Source organism: Diceros bicornis, chromosome 14 (assembly GCF_020826845.1).
Source record: "Diceros bicornis minor isolate mBicDic1 chromosome 14, mDicBic1.mat.cur, whole genome shotgun sequence".
In the NCBI taxonomy this organism is placed as follows: Eukaryota; Metazoa; Chordata; class Mammalia; order Perissodactyla; family Rhinocerotidae; genus Diceros; species Diceros bicornis.
In genome coordinates this window covers 48,471,865-48,492,504 of record NC_080753.1, presented here as the reverse complement: position 1 = coordinate 48,492,504, position 20,640 = coordinate 48,471,865, and the positions used below count along the sequence as shown (strand labels likewise).

The window sequence follows — 20,640 nt, the reverse complement described above, 5'->3', positions numbered from 1 at the left end:
ATTCCTTCTTTCCACCTTTCAGGTGGATGCTAGATCATAAAATGTTTTATTGATTGGAATAGGACTTGAAGCACAAGCAAGATTTATATTATTGTTCCTTTAATCAATATTTGAACATCTAGTTTACAAACACTAGTAGATACTAAAGAAGATCAAAAGAAGAAAAAAGAGTCTCTTCATCCCAGGACCTTAGACTCTAGTAGGATTTAAATAATTATAGTAGAGGAGTAAAGACATTCAAAGGCAGGAAGAAATAAATGAGCATGCCATGAATGATACAGAATCAAAGCTATGAACTGACTACTTCAGAATAGTCTGGTATGTTGAGTAATGAATTAGGGGCTATGCCACTGAGGGACTCCCAGAAGCTCATTCCCAAGCTATGGGTGGGAGTGAAGTCACTAAATCTGAGGGCTGGTAACTCAAGAGGATAATATCTAAGAGTGATGGAGCTAATGTGAAATAGATAGGATAGAGCTTCCGGCTATTCCTGGCACTTCCTTGGGCATCTCTGTAAGCTATTACAGATCACCCAGGGTGTATTAGTTTTCTATTGCTGTGCAATACATTGCTACAAATCCAGCATCTTAAAGCAACACAAATTTATTATATCACAGTTTCCATAGCTCAGGAGTCTGGGCATAGAATGACTGGTTTCTCTGCTCAGGGTCTCATAAGTCTGAAATGAAGGTGTCAGGTAGACTAAGATCTCATGTGGATGCTCTGGGGAAAAATCCACCTCCAAGCTTATTCTTGTTGTTGGTAGAACTTAGTTTCTTGCAGTTGTAAGACTGAGGTTCCTCTTACTTGGCTGGCTGTCAGCCAGGGTCTGCTCTCAGCTCCTAAGGGTCACCTACATTCCTTGCCTTGTGGCCTCCTCCATATTCAAGCTAGCAGTAGCAAATCCTCTCATGCTTCAAATCTTTGACCTTGTTTGTCTTTCTCCTCTAGACTCAGATTTAAAGAGCTCATGTGATTAGGTCAGACCCGCTCAAATAATCTCCCTTTTGATTAGTTCAAAGTTAACTCAGTAGCAACCAAAATTACATTTCCAAAATCCCTTTTGCTATGTAACTTAATTGGAGAGATGTCCTATCATATTCAAGGGCTCCTTTCACAGTTAAAGGGAGGGAGTTATACATGGATGTGGATCCTTGGGGATCATCTTAGAATTCTGCTGACCACATGGGCTCTCAGAAACTACATTCCTTATGACACCACTGCTAACAAGGAGAAAAAATATCAAAAACCTACTTCCCCTCCCTCTTTCCTTTTCTCCATTCATACCTACCCTCATAATTTATCCCATGCAGAGTCAAACTTCTCTGAAAAGAGACAAGCAAGAAACTGTTATGGGTAGAGACTTTGTCTTTAGGCCTTGTATTGACGTCTATTTTTACTAGGCTAAATGAGTGCAATATAGAGATTATTATATGAATCCTTTATATATTCATTATATGAAAATGAATCCTTTATCTTTTCTGTTATTAACCTGAGGGTCAATCTGAAACCCCTGATTCTCCCACGAAGAAAAGGGAAATGAGTTAAATTTACATTTACAAAGTGTCTACCATGGACTAGGCACAATATTTTACATATTTATATATAAGTTCACTTACATCAGTCTCACAGCATGTATGAATATTATTATTTCCATTTTATGGATGAGAAACCAAGGAGGCAAAATAACTTGGTCGAGGCCACACAAATGAAGTGAGGAAGCTAAGACTTTAATCTAGACTGAGGACTTTTACAGATGTTAGTGCACACCCTGGGAGGCAAGCACACAAAAAAGACAACTCTTTCTATTAGCAGATGTGAGAGACAGACATGGGGATGCTCAGGTTGCTTTGCCTAGTGTCACAAATGAAGCTGTGTGGATCTGCAGGGCAAGTGTCTAGATATCCAAATTTGGTTCTAGGGCTTGACCTACTAAACCATTCATTGTACTGGGCAAATTCTCATTCTCATTCCTCCACAGGCCATAGGTCAATGTCACAGTTGGGGACTTGCACATAAGGATCTACAATGATGACTAGAGTGGCGCTGGGTCCACTTCGACTCTCCTTTCCTAGTCAAGGAGGCTTGAATAACAGTATAAGACAATATCTGAGACCCTAAATCCTGATAGAGGGGGCATTGTTGTCATGGCAGCTGTCTTAATGTGTTCAGGCTGCTATAACAAAATATCACAGACTGGGTGGCTTATAAACAGCAGAAATTTATTTCTCACACTAGTAGAGCCTGGAAGTCCAAGATCAGAGTGTCAGCATGGTCAGGCGAGGGCTCTCTTCTGGATCACAGACTTCTCATGATGTCCTCACATGGTGGAAGGGGCTAGGGAGCTCTATGGGTCTCTTTAATAAAAGCACTAATTCCATCCTTGAGGGCCTCACCCTCATAATTTAAGCACCACCTAAAGGCCTCACCTCCTAATACTGTCACATTTCACACATGAATTTTGGAGGGACACAAACATTCAGACCATAGCAGCAACATTCTAGGTATATTTTTATTTATTCATCTCATTACTGGAAATAAAAAAGATTTATAAGGGTTTACACAGATACAAAAAATATAGCAACATAACATAAATAGTAACTTAAAGAATTCTTATTATTCATTAGGTACTAGGCACTTTCCTTAAAACAATCCTATTAGTTATGTACCAATATTGACCTCATTTTGTAAATGAGAACAAGGAATGTTAAGGAAGTGAAAGAATTCACTTGAAGTTAATCAGTTAATGAGTAATGGATGCAGGACTCAAACACAGGTCTTTACAACCCCATTATCCATGTTAAATAAGAAAGGAAAGTAAGAGTATGAGCATAATTTGGCATGAGGAATAAAATACATACTATGAATTACTATGTACTTGATATGGGCAGAATTCAGATTGGACTTTAAACTTTCTATAAGATGGTAAAAAGAAGGAAATCTGATCAATCACTATTCTCAATATCTATTCCTAGGATGAAATCAATCACTCAACTATTCTTGATAGTATGATCACAAGAACATCCTACTCAGAGTCTGTGGAGAGGACCCTGCATAATTGTATGTATATAAGAGCTAATATTGTGAACATTTTACTCTAGGTCAAGTACTTGACATGCATTTTATCCTCAATTCTTATAATAAGCCGTGGTTTGAATAATATTATTATCTTCATTCGACACGTGGGCAAACTGAGACTTAGAGCTGCTAACTAACTTGGCCAAGGTCACAGAGCCAGTGAGTGGTAATGTCACGATCGAAACTCAGATAGTCAGATGCAACTTGTGATCATTGTGCTATGCTGCCTCCAATGACCAGTTTATTAGTAGTCTTACAGTAGTTTCATGGTGCTATTTCTTATGGCGTTGCTAAATATAAGCATCACTCCAAAGCACAAGGCAGTAAAAAATAAAAGACTATTGAGAGACAATAAAACAGAGCAGGCAGAGAAATATACAGCTGAGTCCAGGGATAGATTCTTAGAGTATTTAGAGCATGAGTTTTCAACATGGGCAATATCATCCAACATGGGGTGACAGTTGGTTCTTGGGAGGCATAAAACCTTAGGTATTAAAGTGATTGTTGCCTTCCACAGGGCCACAGCACATAGACATATATACCGTATACCTCTGGTATTCAAACTTCACTAGGAGCAGGGAGGATATTGGAGGAAGGGAGGAATGTCTACAAAGGCTCTGTAAGGGGACAATTAAAAAAAATTTTGAGAAATGATGGTTTAGAGAAATAGATTGCCTGCGTGTTCTTCAGATTATCTTCCTAGATATTATTTCTCCCACTTGTGGATTTGATAGCTGTGGAGCATCAGTGCATTCCAGATTATCTGCTCTGATCAAGAGGACAGTTGGACTGTTACCAATTGTATACAATACTTATGCCAAGCAGATATCTGTGAAGGGATACATTTGACATTTCGTGTGAAGACTGAGTTGCCTAACAAATCCAGTAAGGACACAAGTGCAACTTCTGTGAGAAGGTGACAAAGTCTGTAAACTGTGCGAAGATTCTGCTTATGATGGATTCAAAATTATTTTATACTATAAACACATAGGTGGTAAAAGGTCCAAAATTCTCTTCCAAATAGTATGGCAGAATAATGTTAGTCTAAAAGTTCCCTGCCTCAGGGGGAAAAAAACCCTCATTTTGTTAAAGAACTAATACATACTTTTGAGCAGTGCTATCCTTTCCCTGTTTTATATGTGCTTTTAAAAAAGTTTTACTTGTTTTTAAGACAACTACCAAGATAATGGCTTCAGATTTAGAATAATTAAATTATAGCCCTCTTTTTCTGGCAAGAATCAGGTTAGCTTTGGTGGTCTATTAATGCTATCCCAAAAGAATGCAGAGGTAGATTAATTCAACTTCCTCCTCTCTGGTCTGGGATTTTACCCTACTTAGAGGGTAATAAGTAAGCCTGTTACTGCTTCACAGACGCTGCCAGAAGACACAAAACTCCTGAATCAGAGACAAAGGACTTCATTACTTACAACAAAGCAAGCAGCATAAACACCAGCATGTTTGCAGCCTTTATGCTTTGACCCCCATGTCCCACAGGGGTGATGCACAGAGCCCAGATTGATGTTACACCAAAGCAGTGGCTTTGCCTTACATCCAAGGAACATTGAAATTGGGATCTTTTACCCCTTGGCCCCCATGTCCCACAGGGGTGATGCAGAAAGCCCATATTGATATTATACCTGCAGTGGCTTTGCCTTGCAGCCAAGGAACATGGAGATTGGAAATCTGCTATTTTATAGCAAGTAGTAAGCAAGCCTGCTCTTTGTCACAGAGACGTTATCTCATCCTTTATGGATGCTCACTGCAAACACAACACTGAAAAATAGCCAGGTAAAGATTGATTAGGGCTTGAATTCTTTGCATACTCAGCAAGACAGTAAAAGCAAAGAGACCCAAGGAGGAGTATCTCCCAATATGTTTCACCTAGTGTTCTCCACACCCTCGGTTCAGTGTGATGTTCTTCTTCCAAAGATACTATAGGTACATTTCATTCTCATACTTAATTCCTTCTTCCAATTCCTTTATTTCCTCTGGGCTTTCTCTGACTTTGGCAGAGGAATACCCTGCAAAGAGTAAGCTGTCATAACTACTCACTTTCCTATGGTATTTATTCACTGCCTAAAAGTAAACTAAATTATTCACCTAGTAAAAAGATGCTAACAAATTTGAGAAAGTAATCATCAACTGTATTTGAGTTGCATCAAAATTTAGGAGCACTGAGAGATTAGATAGAAACAGGTTTCTAGATTAACTTTAGGTAATATTATGAAAAGGATCTCTAAATGCATGGGAAATTGGACAAGGTAAATTCTAAACTCTCAACTTTTTGTTTCTTTGATATTGTGAAGGGTCACTACCCAATATAAACTTACAGACAGTTATCTCTAATTGTCCTTATCCATGCAGTCTTTTGGAAAGTCATAATGTTACTCAGTGGGAAGAGGGTATTTGTTGACACTAGATTAATATTATTGGAATGATCTTTTAATCATATCACAATGTCCTCCCTTCCACAGGTAGAACAGCTTTTAACAGCTCTATTTTCCTACAGAGCACTAGAAATTCTTATATATTAACTGTATTTTTAAAGAGATTTACTAACAGTTTAAACATAAATAACTAGCAAAATAACCAGAAAGAATTATTGTCTCTAGGAGGCAAAGGGAGTGGGGAGGGAGATACAAGAGATTTTATTTGACCCCGTGCAATATCTCTGCGCTAAGACATAGATATTTTGCAAGGTGTGTGTTTGAGTCAGAAAGGAAAACAAGACTCTTGAATCCCAGGAGAATTTCCGTTTAAACTGAAATAGGTGAGCCTATTGCCCAAGATTTATTTTAACACAACACTCTTTGTGGCTCTCGTGTATCTAGAATGATTTCTTTGCACTGTGCCAGGTGTAAATAAGTTCTGGTGAAATCAGATGATCAAATACTGGGGTCTTATTCAGTTTGAGTTTTATAGACATGGCTTTATGTAATTTGCTTTGTTTTTCTGGCAGGTGAAATTTTGTATTCTTTTCTTGATTATACAATTACATTGAGCTCCTATTTAGAAATTATCTGTGGTCAACAAACCAAAGGTTTAAGTTCCAAGGCACATCAGTTCATAAAACAGGTACAGCCAAACACCTAAATCCCTTAGATTGAAAAAAATAAAGACAAAGAGAAGGTGCTTAAGCTAAATCTGCCTTGAGGCGCTAGAAAGTTATGGGTTGGTGGGTTTTATAAGACTACTTACTATGCTATTCAATTAAAAAAAAAGAGAGAGAGCAGTTACCATAGCAACATCACATCTAATGGTACTTATGCTACCTCTGAGATACAAAACACTTTCTTCCAGGGACACATTGACCAATACAGCCTGTTATGGAAAGTTTTATGCCTAACGTTAGTCTTGCAGGAGGTAAAATGTATTTTAATGATATGAGGAACACACACACATACAATCTTAATTTGCAGTGTTCATTTATTATAACACAGTTTTAACTCATTTTCTTTCTTCTCCAACATTTTTAAAGATCAAATTGTTTTGCTGAACTTTAGGGAAAATAAAATCCATTTAAGAGTAACAAGTATAAATAGACTTCTGCTGATATATGAACATGGAGATATTTTTAATACTTCCCTGAGAGACACTAAATTTATATAATTTTTTATTGGAATAACATTGACTTTGTGATTATTAATACAGAAATTTGGATATTATCTGTGTTTGTGTAAATTACATTTTAATTCCTGGCCAGAAAAAACATGTTAAATTCCTGTTCATTTTTTATTAAAAAACTCTCACTTAAATAAAGTAAAATAAAACAATTATTTAATAAAGTAAAAATATTTGGGCTAAATAGTATTAATCTCACAAACTAGTTAAATAAATATCAAAGAAAAATACGAATACCAAACAAAAGCAAACATTATTTTAGCGTAGAGGAGAATATCTACATCTTCTCTCAGATGAATTTTAAGAAACTGAATGGGACTCAACCCTAAATTTGTTTTTAAACAACTAGCAAACATGTACCAATAAATATCTTCTTTTTTAATGGTGTTTTTGGATAGTCTGTAGTAAAGAGATCCATTTAAGGACTGCCTTTCTGATTGTCCAGGTGCTTGGAGTATTGCACTCAAATCCAATGTCAAGATCAGAATGTACCCAACATGAGGCTGAAGTTAAACACTATACATCTTCCTTGTTCCATATATAAGGACTATATTTACCTATTTGCCATTTACATCTTGCCTGCTTCTGAAAACAGGGCTTAATATGGTTGCTACATGAATCTTAGGATGTTCTTGATGAAACTTGGTTTCTGACCTGAAAATTTAATGATTGCTCAGAACTCAATAGAGATTGTCATTAATGCAAAAATTATTTTTGAACTCAAAGTTTGTTGGAAAGTAAACTTTTTGTTACTTGGACCATGGACCACATTTTCATGCAGAAACAATGTAATAAATACAGTTTAGGATTCCTAGAAGGCTCATAAAACCTATGTGATCTAGGATATAACAGAACTGCTTTAGACTTGCAATAAAACATAACTGGCTGTACTATATATGAAATCAAAACATAAAACTGAAAATAAATCATTTTTACTACAAATGCTAATACTTGAGAAATTAGATTTTATTTCAGCAACATAATAGATTATTTACAACTTTTCGGAACTTTGGAGAAAACTTTAGAGACCTTTCAAAAATTTCTTTGTTCAATAATTATTCAGGAGAGGCGGAGTCAAGATGGCGGCGTAGGCAGACTCTGAACTCACCTCCTCCCGCGGACACAACCAATTTAGAACTACTCGTGGAAAAATTACCCCTGAGACAGAACTGAAAACTGGATGAGAGGAACTCCTGCAACAACGGACAATCCTAACTGAGGTGGAAGAGGCAGAAACTCCCTTCTGGAGAGGAAAAACGCCGCCTTCACAAGCCACAGTGCCTCACGGCCGCCCGGGAGCAGCGCACAGGTACGCACCCTCCCTGGAGGCACGGGACCCTGAGCTGGGAGCGGCCCCGCTGGGGGCATTTTGTGGACCCAGCACAATCGAGCCTAGTGGCAGAATATCTGACTTTGCCTGCTACTAAAACATTGGGGAGCACTCCCAGAAAAGCTGGTTCACAAAAAAACTAAAACCGGCTCTTAAAGGGCCCACGCGCAAACTCACCCGTTTCAGAAAGCAACCTAAAATCACCAGAAAGAAAGGTGCACAGTGCTGTGGTGAAAAGAGACTCACCTAATAGGCCCTGAGTGCATCTCGGTGAGGGGTGAGACCTCTCCAGGGACTGGGACATTGGCAGCGGCCATTGTTGTGGCCTGGTGTGGCATGCTGACACAGACGCCATTGGAGTTCTCCCTGAGGCCTGCTAGCCCAGGTCTGCCCCACCCGCTAGAGCACCGATTTAATCCAGCTCAGCCAGGGCAGGTAGCCCACCCAAGAGACTGGCCCCACCCAACAACAAGCCCTCGGGCAACTTGTTGGCCTGCTAAGGCAGCTGCCTGGATTCTCCACAGCCTGGTGACTGGGTCTGCCTCTCTAAGGCAGGGTGTGTGCAAGGAGTGGGTGGAGACTGTGGGCTCCCGCCTTGGAGAGACTGGGTCCACTTCAAGAGGTCAGGGCGTATGTACGGGGCAGGACTGTGTTGACTGTGTGTGTGGACCTGTGGGCGGCAGGGCTTGTGAGCTGCAGAAGACTTGTGCTTCTCAAAGACCCAAATAGGGGGTTTGCCCCACCTTCCAAAGCCTGAAACAATTGGGTGCTCCTGTGCCTGAGGCCAGCCCCACCCAGCTGCAATCCTCAGAGAGCTGACAAGAGACCTAAAGGCTGGAGGCTTATAACAATTGTAAGCCCCTGAGCCTAACAACCTGCCACGCTGGGAGCCTACTCACTTAAAAGAAATACTGCAACACAAATGTGGTATGAGAACTTGCAGCCAACTGTGCTGGGGCTCCCCACACCTGATAAAAAGACTGAAGGGCCCACAACAACTACAAGCAGCTGAGCATTACAACAGCTGGCCAGGAGCATAACTCGGCCTCCCTGGGCGCCTACAGGGAGAGCAAACAGGCCACAACAGAAGGACACACGTAGCCCACATAGGGGTCACCCCTGGAACATTGAGAACTGAGGGAAGCACACGGCAGGCCTCCTAAGCCATCACTTACATAAGGTCACCTATCCAAGAGCAGGAGACATAGCTGACCTAGCTAATACATAGACACAAGCACAGGGAAAGAGGCAAAATGAGGAGGCAAAGGAATACATTCCAAGTAAGGGAAGAGGACAAAACCCCAGAAAAGGAACTAAGTGAAACAGAAATGAGCAACCTACCTGACAGAGAGTTCAAACTAAGAGTGTTAAGGATGCTCACTGATCTGGGGAGAAGAATAGATGAACTCAGTGAGACTGTCAACAAAGAAATGGAAGATATAAAAAAGAACCAATCAGAAATGAAGAATACAATACTGGAAATGAAAAATTCATTAGAGGGACTCAAAAACAGAGTAGAGGATACAGAAGAACAGATCTGCGAGCTGGACAAAAGACTAGAAGAAATGGCCCAAGCTGAAAAGGTAAAAGAGAAAAGAATTAAAAAGAGTGAGGACAGTCTAAGGGACCTCTGGGACAACATCAAGTACACTAACATCCGTGTTATAGGTGTCCCGGAAGGAGAAGAGCGAGACAAAAGGGCAGAGAATCTATTTCAGGAAATAATAGATGAAAACTTCCCTAACCTAAGGAATGAAACAGACATCCAGGTACAGGAAGCACAGAGAGTCCCAAACAAGATAAACCCAAAGAGGCCCACACCAAGACACATCATAATCAAAATGTCCAGAATTAAAGATAAAGAGAGAATCCTAAAAGCCACAAGAGAAAGTCTAGTTACATACAAAGGAAACTCGATAAGGCTATCAGCTGACTTCTCAGCAGAAACCTTACAGGCTAGAAGAGAGTGGCACGATATATTTAAAGTGCTAAAAGGAAAAAACTTACAGCGAAGAATACTCTACCCAGCAAGATTATCGTTCAAAATGGAAGGAGAGATCAAAAATTTCCCAGACAAGCAAAAATTAAAGGAGTTCGTCAGCAAGAAACCAGTGCTACAAGAAATGTTAAAGGGACTGATTTAAGGGGAAAAGAGAAGACCACAAAGAGGAAAAATTATCTAGTTCCATGATAAGAGGGCAATCGATACAAATGCACAAAAATGAGGTTAGATATGATATCAAAAACATAAAAAGAGGGAGGAGGGGAGTTAAAGAGTAGAGCTTTCAGACAGAGGTCAAACTAAAGAGACCATCAATTCTGTATAGAAGAAGAAAGGAACAGAGAAGGACTACTAAAACACTGAGAAAAAAAAAGTTAAAAAATGGCACTAAGTACATACTTATAAATAGCTACTTTAAACGTCAATGGACTAAATGCTCCAATTAAAAGGCATAGGGTGGCTGAATGGATAAAAACACAAGACGTGTATATATGCTGCATACAAGAGACACTCTTCAGACCTAGAGACACTCACAAACTGCAAGTGAAGGGATGGACAAAGATACTCCATGCAAATGGCAATGAAAAGAAAGCTGGGGTAGCAATACTCATCAGACAAAATAGACTTTAAAACAAAAACTGTAAAAAGAGACAAAGAAGGGCATTACATAATGATCAAGGGAACAATCCAACAAGAGGATATAACACTTGTAAATATCTACGCACCAAATGTAGGTGTACCTAAATATATGAAGCAATTATTAACAGACATAAAAACAGAAATAGACAGTAACACAATAATAGTAGGTGACTTTAACACTCCACTTACACCAACAGATAGATCATCCAAACAGAAGATCAATAAGGAAACATTGGCCTTAAACGACACACTAGAACAGATGGACCTAGTAGATATATATAGAGCATTCCATCCCAAAACTGAAGAATACACGTTCTTTTCAAGTGCACATGGAACATTCTCCAGGATTGATCACATACTGGGCCACAAAACAAGTCTCCATAAATTTAAGAAGATTGAAATAATACTAAGCATCTTTTCTGACCACAGCGGTATGAAACTAGAAATCAACTATAGGAAGAAAATCAGAAAAGCCACAAATATGTGGAGATTACACAAAATGCTACTGAACAACGACTGGGTCAACGAAGAAATCAAAGAAGAAATCAAAAAATACCTGGAGACAAATGAAAATGGAAATACGACATGCCAGAATTTATGGGATACAGCAAAAGCAGTTCTAAGAGGGAAGTTTATAGCGATACAGGTCTATCTCAGCAAACAAGAAAAATCTCAAATAAAGAATCTAACAATGCACCTAAAGGAACTGGAAAAAGAAGAACAAGCAAAGCCCAAAATCAGTAGAAGAAGGGAAATAATAAAAATCAAAGCAGAAATAAATCAAATAGAGACCAAAAAAAAATAGAAAAAATTAATAAAACCAAGAGCTGCTTCTTTGAAAAGATCAACAAAATTGACAAACCTTTAGCGAGACTCACCAAGAAAAAAAGAGCGAAGGCACAAATAAGTAAAATCAAAAATGAAAGAGGAGAGGTTACAACAGACACCTCAGAAACACAAAAGATTATAAGAGAATACTATGAAAAGCTATATGCCAACCAATTCGACAATCTGGAAGAAATGGATAAATTCTTAGAATCATACAACCTTCCAAAACTGGATCAAGAAGAAGTAGAGAATTTGACTAGACCAATCACAAGTAAGGAGATCGAAACAATAATCAAAAACCTCCCCAAAAATAAAAGTCCGGGACCAGACGGCTTTCCTGGTGAATTCTACCAAACATTCAAAGAAGACTTAATACCTATCCTTCTCAAACTCTTCCAAAAAATTGAGGAGGGGGGGAAGCTCCCTAACTCATTCTACGAAGCTGACATTACCCTGATACCAAAACCAGACAAGGACAACACAAAAAAAATAAAATTACAGGCCAATATCACTGATGAACATCAATGCAAAAATCCTCAACAAGATACTAGCAAATCACATACAACAATATGTTAAAAAGATTATACACCATCATCAAGTGGGATTCATTCCAGGTATGCAAGGATGGTTTAACATTTGCAAATCAATCAAAATAATACACCACATTAACAAAATGAAGAATAAAAATCACATGATCATCTCAATAGATGCAGAGAAAGCATTTGACAAGATACAGCATCCATTTATGATAAAAACTCTGAATAAAATGGGTATAGAAGGAAAGTACCTCAACATAATAAAGACCATATATGAGAAACCCACAGCTAATATCATCCTCAATGGTGAAAAACTGAAAGCTATCCCTCTAAGAACAGGAACCAGACAAGGATGCCCACTGTCACCACTCCTATTTAACATAGTACTGGAAGTCCTAGCCAGAGCAATCAGGCAAGAGAAAGAAATAAAAGGGATCCAAATTGGAAAGGAAGAAGTGAAACTGTCACTATTTGCAGATGACATGATTTTATATATAGAAAACCCTAAAGAATCCACCAGAAAACTTTTAGAAGTAATAAACGAATACGGTAAAGTTGCAGGATACAAAATCAACATACAAAAATCAGTTGCATTTCTATACGCTAACAACGAAGTAGCAGAAAGAGAAATTAAGAATACCATCCCGTTTCCAATTGCAACAAAAAGAATAAAATACCTAGGAATAAACTTAACCAAAGAGGTCAAAGATCTGTACACCGAAATCTATAAAACATTTCTGAACGAAATTGAAGAAGACACAAAGAAATGGAAAGATATTCTGTGCTCTTGGATTGGAAGAATTAACATAGTTAAGATGTCCATACTTCCTAAAGCCATCTATAGATTCAATGCTATCCCTATCAAAGTTCCAACAACATTTTTCACAGAAATAGAACAAAGAATCCTAAAATTTATCTGGAACAACAAAAGACCCCAAATAGCTAAAGGAATCCTGAAAAAAAAGAACAAAGCTGGAGGTATCACACTCCTTGATTTCAAAATATTCTACAAAGCTATAGTAACCAAAACAGCATGGTACTGGCACAAAAACAGACACACAGATCAATGGAATAGAATCGAAAGCCCAGAAATAAACCCACACATCTATGGACAGCTAATCTTTGACATAGGAGCCAAGAACATACAATGGGGAAAAGAAAGTCTCTTCAACAAATTGTGTTGGGAAAACTGGATAGCCACATGCAAAAAAATGCAAGTAGACCCTTACCTTACACCATACACAAAAATTAACCCCAAATGGATTAAAGACTTGAATGTAAGACCTGAAACTGTGAAACTTCTAGAAGAAAACATAGGCAGTACGCTCTTCGACATCAGTCTTAGCAACATATTTTCTTTTCTTTTTTTTTTATAATTTTATTTATTTATTTTTCCCCCAAAGCCCCAGTAGATAGTTGTACGTCATAGCTGCACATCCTTCTAGTTGCTGTACGTGGGACACGACCTCAGCATGGCCGGAGAAGCGGTGAGTCGGTGCATGCCCGGGATCCGAACCCGGGCCGCCAGCAGCAGAGCGCATGCACTTAACTGCTAAGCCACGGGGCTGGTCCTTAGCAACATATTTTCAAACACCATGTCTGACAGGGCAAGAGAAACAATAGAAAAAATAAACAAATAGGACTACATCAAACCAAAAACCTTCTGCACAGCAAAGGAAACCATCAACAAAACGAAAAGACAACCTAACAATTGGGAGAAGATATTTGCAAACCATACATCTGATAAGGGCTTGATCTCCAAAATATAAAGAACTCATGCATCTCAACAACAAAAAAACTACCAACCCAATTAAAAAATGGGCAAAAGACCTGAACAGACATTTCTCCGAAGAAGATATACAGATGGCCAACAGACACATGAAAAGATGTTCAAAATCACTATCAGGGAAATGCAAATCAAAACTACAATGAGATATCACCTCACACCCATCAGAATGGCTGTAGTTAACAAGACAGGAAACAACATGTGTTGGAGAGGATGTGGAGAGAAGGGAACTCTCATACACTGCTGGTGGGAGTGCAAACTGGTGCAGCCACTATGGAAAACAGTATGGAGATTCCTCAAAAAATCAAGGATAGAACTACCATATGATCCAGCTATTCCACTGTTGAAGTATTTATCCAAAGAACTTGAAAACACCAATTTGTAAAGGTACATGCACCCCTGTGTTCATTGCAGCGTTATTCACAACAGCCAAGACTTGGAAGCAACCTAAGTGCCCATCAAGGGACGAATGGATAAAGAGCTGTGGTATATATACACAATGGAATACTACTCAGCCATAAGAAACGATGAAATCCAGCCATTTGTGACAACATGGATGGACATTGAGGGTATAATGCAAAGTGAAATACGTCAGAGGGAGAAGGTCAAATACCTTATGATTTCCTTCATTAAGTAGTAGATAATAACAACAATAAACAAACACATAGGGACAGAGATTGGATTGGTGGTTACCAGAGGGGAAGGGGGGAGGGAGGAGGGTGAAAGGGATAATTCGGTACATGTGTGTGGTGAGGGGTTGTAATTAGTATTTTGGTGGTGAACATGATGTAATCTATGCAGAAATAGAAGTATAATGATGTACACCTGAAATTTTTACAATGTTATAAACCAATGTTACTGCAATAAACACAAAATTAAAAAAAATAATAATAATTATTCAGGGAGCACCTACTCTAAGCCAGGTATTGTTCTAAGGACTACAGAGGTAAAGAAGATAGATAAGGTTCCTAAAATCTTATTATGGTGGCAGAAATAAACAATGCACAAGTAAACAACAATGAAAAAAATAATTTTTCATTGTCATATATGTTGCAAAATCAATAAGGTATATGGCGTGATAGAGAATAACTGGTGTTTTAAGACAGAGGTCACTTGAACACAGAGAGAACAGAGAGATGATTGTTGAGCTGATGCTTAAAATATGAAATGGAAGAGATAAGTGATAAGAGTTGTAAAGGGAAGGAATAATAAAGGACCAGAAGCGAAAGGAGGCCAGTGTGGCTGGTGCTGGGTGAAGAGGAGAATGGTTTGGGGTAATCAGCAGATAAAACAAGATTCTATAGGCCATGGTGAGTATTTTCTGCTGAGAGCAATGAAAAGCTACTGAAGCTAAGATATAAAGCCCTTAAGCAGAGCAGTAATTCCATCAGATTAGAAGACCACCCCTTTACTACAGACCACTTAATGATCAGGCCCCTTACTCACAAAAAAATATAGTGCTTGGATTACTTTCTTATTGATTTGTCTTTCTTATAGCTATACTCCCTATTTTCAGCTCCCATTTACAATCTTTACATTTTAAAAATGTTAATGTTGGAGCCATGCAGAGAATGGACTGAGTGCTATTAGGAAGCTCTTACTGCAATCCAGGAATGATATTATGGTATATTAGAATGCAGGGGTGGCAGTGGGGATAGAAGAGAAGTAAAAGGGTTCAACATATATTTCTTAGATATCAGGAAGTGTAGGAACTAAAGATGACTCTCATATTTATTTCTCTAGCAACTAGCTGAATGCTAGTGTCATTTATAGCAATTAAGGATTCAAGAAGAGGACTTGTTTAAGGAGATGGGGTAGGGAGGCCAAAAATTCTGTTTGGGGAATATTAATTATGAGATGTCTATTAGACTTTCTAGAACAGATGTCAGGTAGATAGTTGGATAAATTAGTCTGCAGCGCAATAGACAATTTGCATATTTTGTTTCAGCCAAGATTGAGATCTTTCTAAGTGTGTGTGAGTAATGGATAGCAATATAATATTAGTCATATAAAATTAAGAATAATTATGAAGGTAAAAGGATGCTACTAATAATTACTCAAGGACAACTGGTAAAAACTAGGACTGTATGTTCAACGACTGATGGAGAGAGAGGGACATAGTTGAACATATTTGAAAGGAAATGCTTCTAGTGATGAATATGAAACCTAAAGAAGGAAGTGAAGCAAAGGATCATGACAGAAAGTTTAAAAGTGGTGGAAACATTGGATTTGATATCTGGATCAGTTCAAAAAGTGTTGCTGGGGGGCAGAGGGTATGTGGAAAAGAATAGATAATTGTAGGGTAGAACTGATGGCTTTCTTTTTAAATTTATTCAACATTTATGGCTGTTTCTTTGGTATATATATCATTAGATCAATCCTATGCTTATCTCCATATTAGATCACTTTTTATTTACTAACAGAACAGAGAACATAAGGAAAATGAAGGAAAATGGTGGAAAGATATAGAGAAAAGAAAAAAACAGATAGATAAAGTACAAACATTTTTTTTAAAAGGAGTTCCTGGGTATAAAGGAGAAGCTTGTGTTAGGGGGAATAAAAAAAAACCTCCTAGAGAAGAACAGGTAAAAATGGAATAAAATAATATATATTTAATGAGAGAGCATTTGAAGACAATAGAGATCAACTAAGGCCAACAGATTTCATGGGCTAAGATCTCAGAGAGAAGGAAAAATCATTGAGTTGAGTCCTATACTCAACTAAGTATTTTCCACTTGGGTCATTTGTGTATAGAAGCCTAGAGCCTAAATAGAAATCCGAGTGCTTATTGCAGACTCACTAGCCTCAAGAGACAAAAATAGGCACTCTATATTCAAGAAACCAAGGATGCCAGAGAAAAGATAACCACAGAGGAATTAGCCCTGTATTCTGTGTTCACTTTTCTCTCAAAAAATTTGCCAGTTCCTAAGCTTCGTATGCCTAGATCAAGAGGTCAAGAAATTGAGCAAAAAGCCACTGATGAGGCTAAACAGCAGACTGAAGATTTTACCTGACTGATAGTTCTGAAGAGATGAAACTTGGAATTGAAGTCTCTTTGTGAAGGAGAGATCACGGTAAAACCTCAGGCTTTCTCTTGAGAGCTGTGGAGGGCTACACTGTAGAAGTAGGAGCAAATTAGAAATAGCAGAACATCACAAAGCTGAGACATAGCCTTGAATAATCTCAATGCTTGATTGTATTAAAACAGTTTTCTTATATCTATTTGCTGCCAGAGGGTGATTAACTTCTCTCTGGAGGAAGATACTTCAACCAAAGCACCCATAAATTTTCATATACAATGTCTGGCAGACAATCTGAAATTACCAGGCTTGCCAGTAAATGAGACCAAATGACAGAAAGCCAAGAGAAAATTTACACAATAAAACAGATTCATAGATGATACAGATATTGCAGTCATCCAAACCAGACTTTCAAATGCCTATGATTAATAAAATCAAATACCTATGATATAGTTTTTTGAAATATGGTAAATATCACAAGAGAATTGGAATCAATAACAAAGAATCAAATGGAAATTCCAGAACTAAAAAAGTAAAATAATCTAACACTGATAATTCAAAATATGGATTTAAGAGAAGAGAAAGAGAGGATTAGGGAACTGGAAGATAGAACAGTAGGAAATATCCAGATTGTAGTATTGAGACAAAACATTGAAAACACAGAAAATGACACAAGACATATGGAAGTTGGTGAATAGAAGTAACATAATCTATATTTGCATTTCCATATGGAGACGAGAAAAGTGAAAAAGTATCATTAGAAAAGATATTTCAAAGAATATTTCTAAACCTATGAAATATATCAAGTCACAGGTCAAAGAAACATGAGACTCAAAGAGGATATATACAAATAAAACCACGTATAGGTACATTAGAGTCAAACTGCTGAAAACCAGAGGCAAAAGGAAAGTCTTAAAGAGAAAAATGATACAACACTTTCAAAGAGTTAACAGACTTTTCAACAGAAATGAAGAAGTCGGAAGAAACTGCGTTAGTTTACTAGGGCTACTGTTAACAAAGTACTACAAACTGGCTGACTTAAAGAAAGAAATTTATTGTCTCACAGTTCTGGAGGTTAAAAGTATGAAATAAAGGTGTCAGAAGTGCCATTTTCCCTCTGAAACTTGTAGATGAATCTTTTCTTGACTCTTCCTAGCTTCTGGTAGCTTGCTGGCAATCTTTGGCATTCTGGGGATTATAGATATATCACTCCAATCTTCTATTTTCATATAGCATTCTCCTGTGTCTCTTCAAATCATCTTTGGTACGTGTATGTCTGACTCTGTGTCCAAATTTCCCCTTTTTATAAGAACACTAGTTACATTACATTAGAGCTCATGCCAATGACCTCATTTTAACTTGATTAGCTCTTTAAATACCCTATTTCCAAAAAACGGTCACATTCTGATGTACTGGCAGTTAGATCTTCAATGTATCTTTTTGGGTGACACAATTCAACACATAAAAACAATAAAATGCCATCTTCAAAGAGCTGAGAATAAAAGGCACACCTGAAATTTATACTCAGTGAAAATACATAGAAAAAAATGAAGTCAAAGTAAAAACATTCAGAAAAATAAAAGCTGAGAGAATTCATTGACAGTACATCTGAAGTAAAAGAAACCCTAATAAGAATCCTTTAGGCAGTAGAAAATGACCCCAGATGGAAAACATATCATATGTAAAGACAGAAGAGCAACAAAAGGGTAAATATGTAGGAACATGCAAATTAATAATGACTATATAAAACAATAATAAAAATAGTATCTCCTGGGGTTTAAAACGCACATGGAATTAAAACACTAAAAAATAGTAGCAGAGAAGTTGAAAGATAGGTAAGAGAAAATAAACTGTTCTAAAATTCTTACCTTGTGTAGAAAGGAGAATGTAGAAAAGGAAAACTTAAAGTTTTCTTCAATAAGTTGTGGATAGGCTTTATGTTTTACAGAACAATCACTAAAAATAAAAACACGCAGCAAGTTAATATAGAATACAAATGAAATAAAAATACATAATTTAGAAAGAAAGCAAAAAGCAAAAGAAAGAGAATAAAGAAAAAGTAGGGCTAAGAGAAAACAAATAGTAAAATGATAGGTATAAACTCAAACACATATATCAATGATTACATTAAAAGTAAATAGAAAGCATGTTCAAATTAAAAGACAAAGGGAATGGCTGCATGAAAATAACAACTATATGTTTCTTATCAAACACACACAAAGTGTAGTGAGACACAAAGATTGGAAGTAAAAGGATGGAAAAAATATACCATACAAACACTCAATGTTATATAGCTATGCTAATATCAGACAAAATAGACCTTAAAGCGAAATATTACTAGAGGTAAATAAAAACATTTAATAATTTGAATCAATTTAAAACAAAGAAATGAAATTCTAAATTCATAGGTACCTAATAATATAGCCTCAAAACATATAAAGAAAAACACTTAGAGAAATGAAAGGAGATGTAGACAAATAGAGAAATATTTTAATGGACAACTGTCAATAACTGATAAACAAGCAAAAATTCTTAAAGATATAAGATAATTAGGCAACATAATTAATATACCTGTCCTAATGGAAACATATACAACACTGCATGGGATAACTACAGAATACATTTTCTCTTCAATTGGATATGAATAATCAACAAAAATAGACTATATATTGGACCATAAAGTAATTCTCAACAAATTTTATAGTTTGGAGCCATACATAGTATGTTCTCTATACCAAGTGAAATCAAAGTAGAAAAAAAATAATAGAAGATAACTATAACATCTCAAAATATTTAGAAACTAAGCAATGTCTTCTAAATATTACATAATTCAAAGAGAAAATCACAATGATAATAAGAAAATATTTTGAAAATTGAAAGCAGCAAGAGAGAAAGACTCATCATATACAAGAGCTACTGAATAAAATTAACAGCAGATTTCTCCTCAGAAATCATGGAGGCCAGAAGGCAGTGGGATGACATACTCAAAGGTCTGAAAGGAAAAAGAGTGTCAACCAAGAATTCTATATCTGGCAAAACAATCTTTTGTAAAAGGAGGAGAAATTGAGACCTTCCCAGATAAATAAAAAATGGAGAAAAGTCATTGCTAGCAGACCTACTGTCTAAGAAATACTAAAAGAAATCCTTTAAGCTGAAATGAAAGGACACTAGACAGTAACTGGAATGCACATGAAAATATAAAGAACAATGGTAAAGGTATCAATATAGGTAAATGTACTAGAAAGTATAATGTATTTTCTGTTTATAATTCCTTTTTTTCTTATGTCTGATTTAGAAGGCAACTTCATAAATCAATAATTATAAATCTAAGTTGATGGGCATACAATGTGTAAAGATGTAATTAGTGAAAATAACAGCATAAAAGAAAGGGAGAAATGGAGTATTATAGAAGCAAAGTTTTTATACACTATTGAAATTAAGTTGGTGTTAATCCAAACCACGTTGTTATAAGTTAAGATGTTAATGATAACCCTTAGGACAATACTAAGAAAATAACTTAAAAATTATATATTTAAAAAATGAAAAGAAAATGAAAAAAATTAAAAACTTTTGTTTTTCAAAGGACACAAGAAAGTAAAAAGATAAAACTAGGAGAGAACATTTGCAAATCATATATCTGATAAAGGTTTAGTATCCAAAATATATAAAGAATTTTTACAACTCAACAATAAAAAGACAAATAACCCAATTTTATTTTATTTTATTTATTTATTTTTTTTGTGAGGAAGATCAGCCCTGTGCTAACATCTGCCAATCCTCCTCTTTTTTTTTTTTTACTG

The 20,640-nt window shown here is 36.8% G+C and overlaps 1 long non-coding RNA gene across 2 annotated transcripts in view; it reads right to left on the bottom strand.

Moving 5' to 3' along the window:
• Positions 1-20,640, bottom strand: part of LOC131414108 (uncharacterized) — a 75,346-nt gene that overhangs the window by 8,998 nt on the left and 45,708 nt on the right. For both annotated transcript variants that reach the window (XR_009222121.1, XR_009222120.1), the window contains 2 exons: positions 18,709-18,796; positions 16,831-16,936 (listed from right to left, as the gene is read on the bottom strand). This is a non-coding gene — a long non-coding RNA (uncharacterized LOC131414108). The remainder of the gene's footprint in view (positions 1-16,830; positions 16,937-18,708; positions 18,797-20,640) is intronic.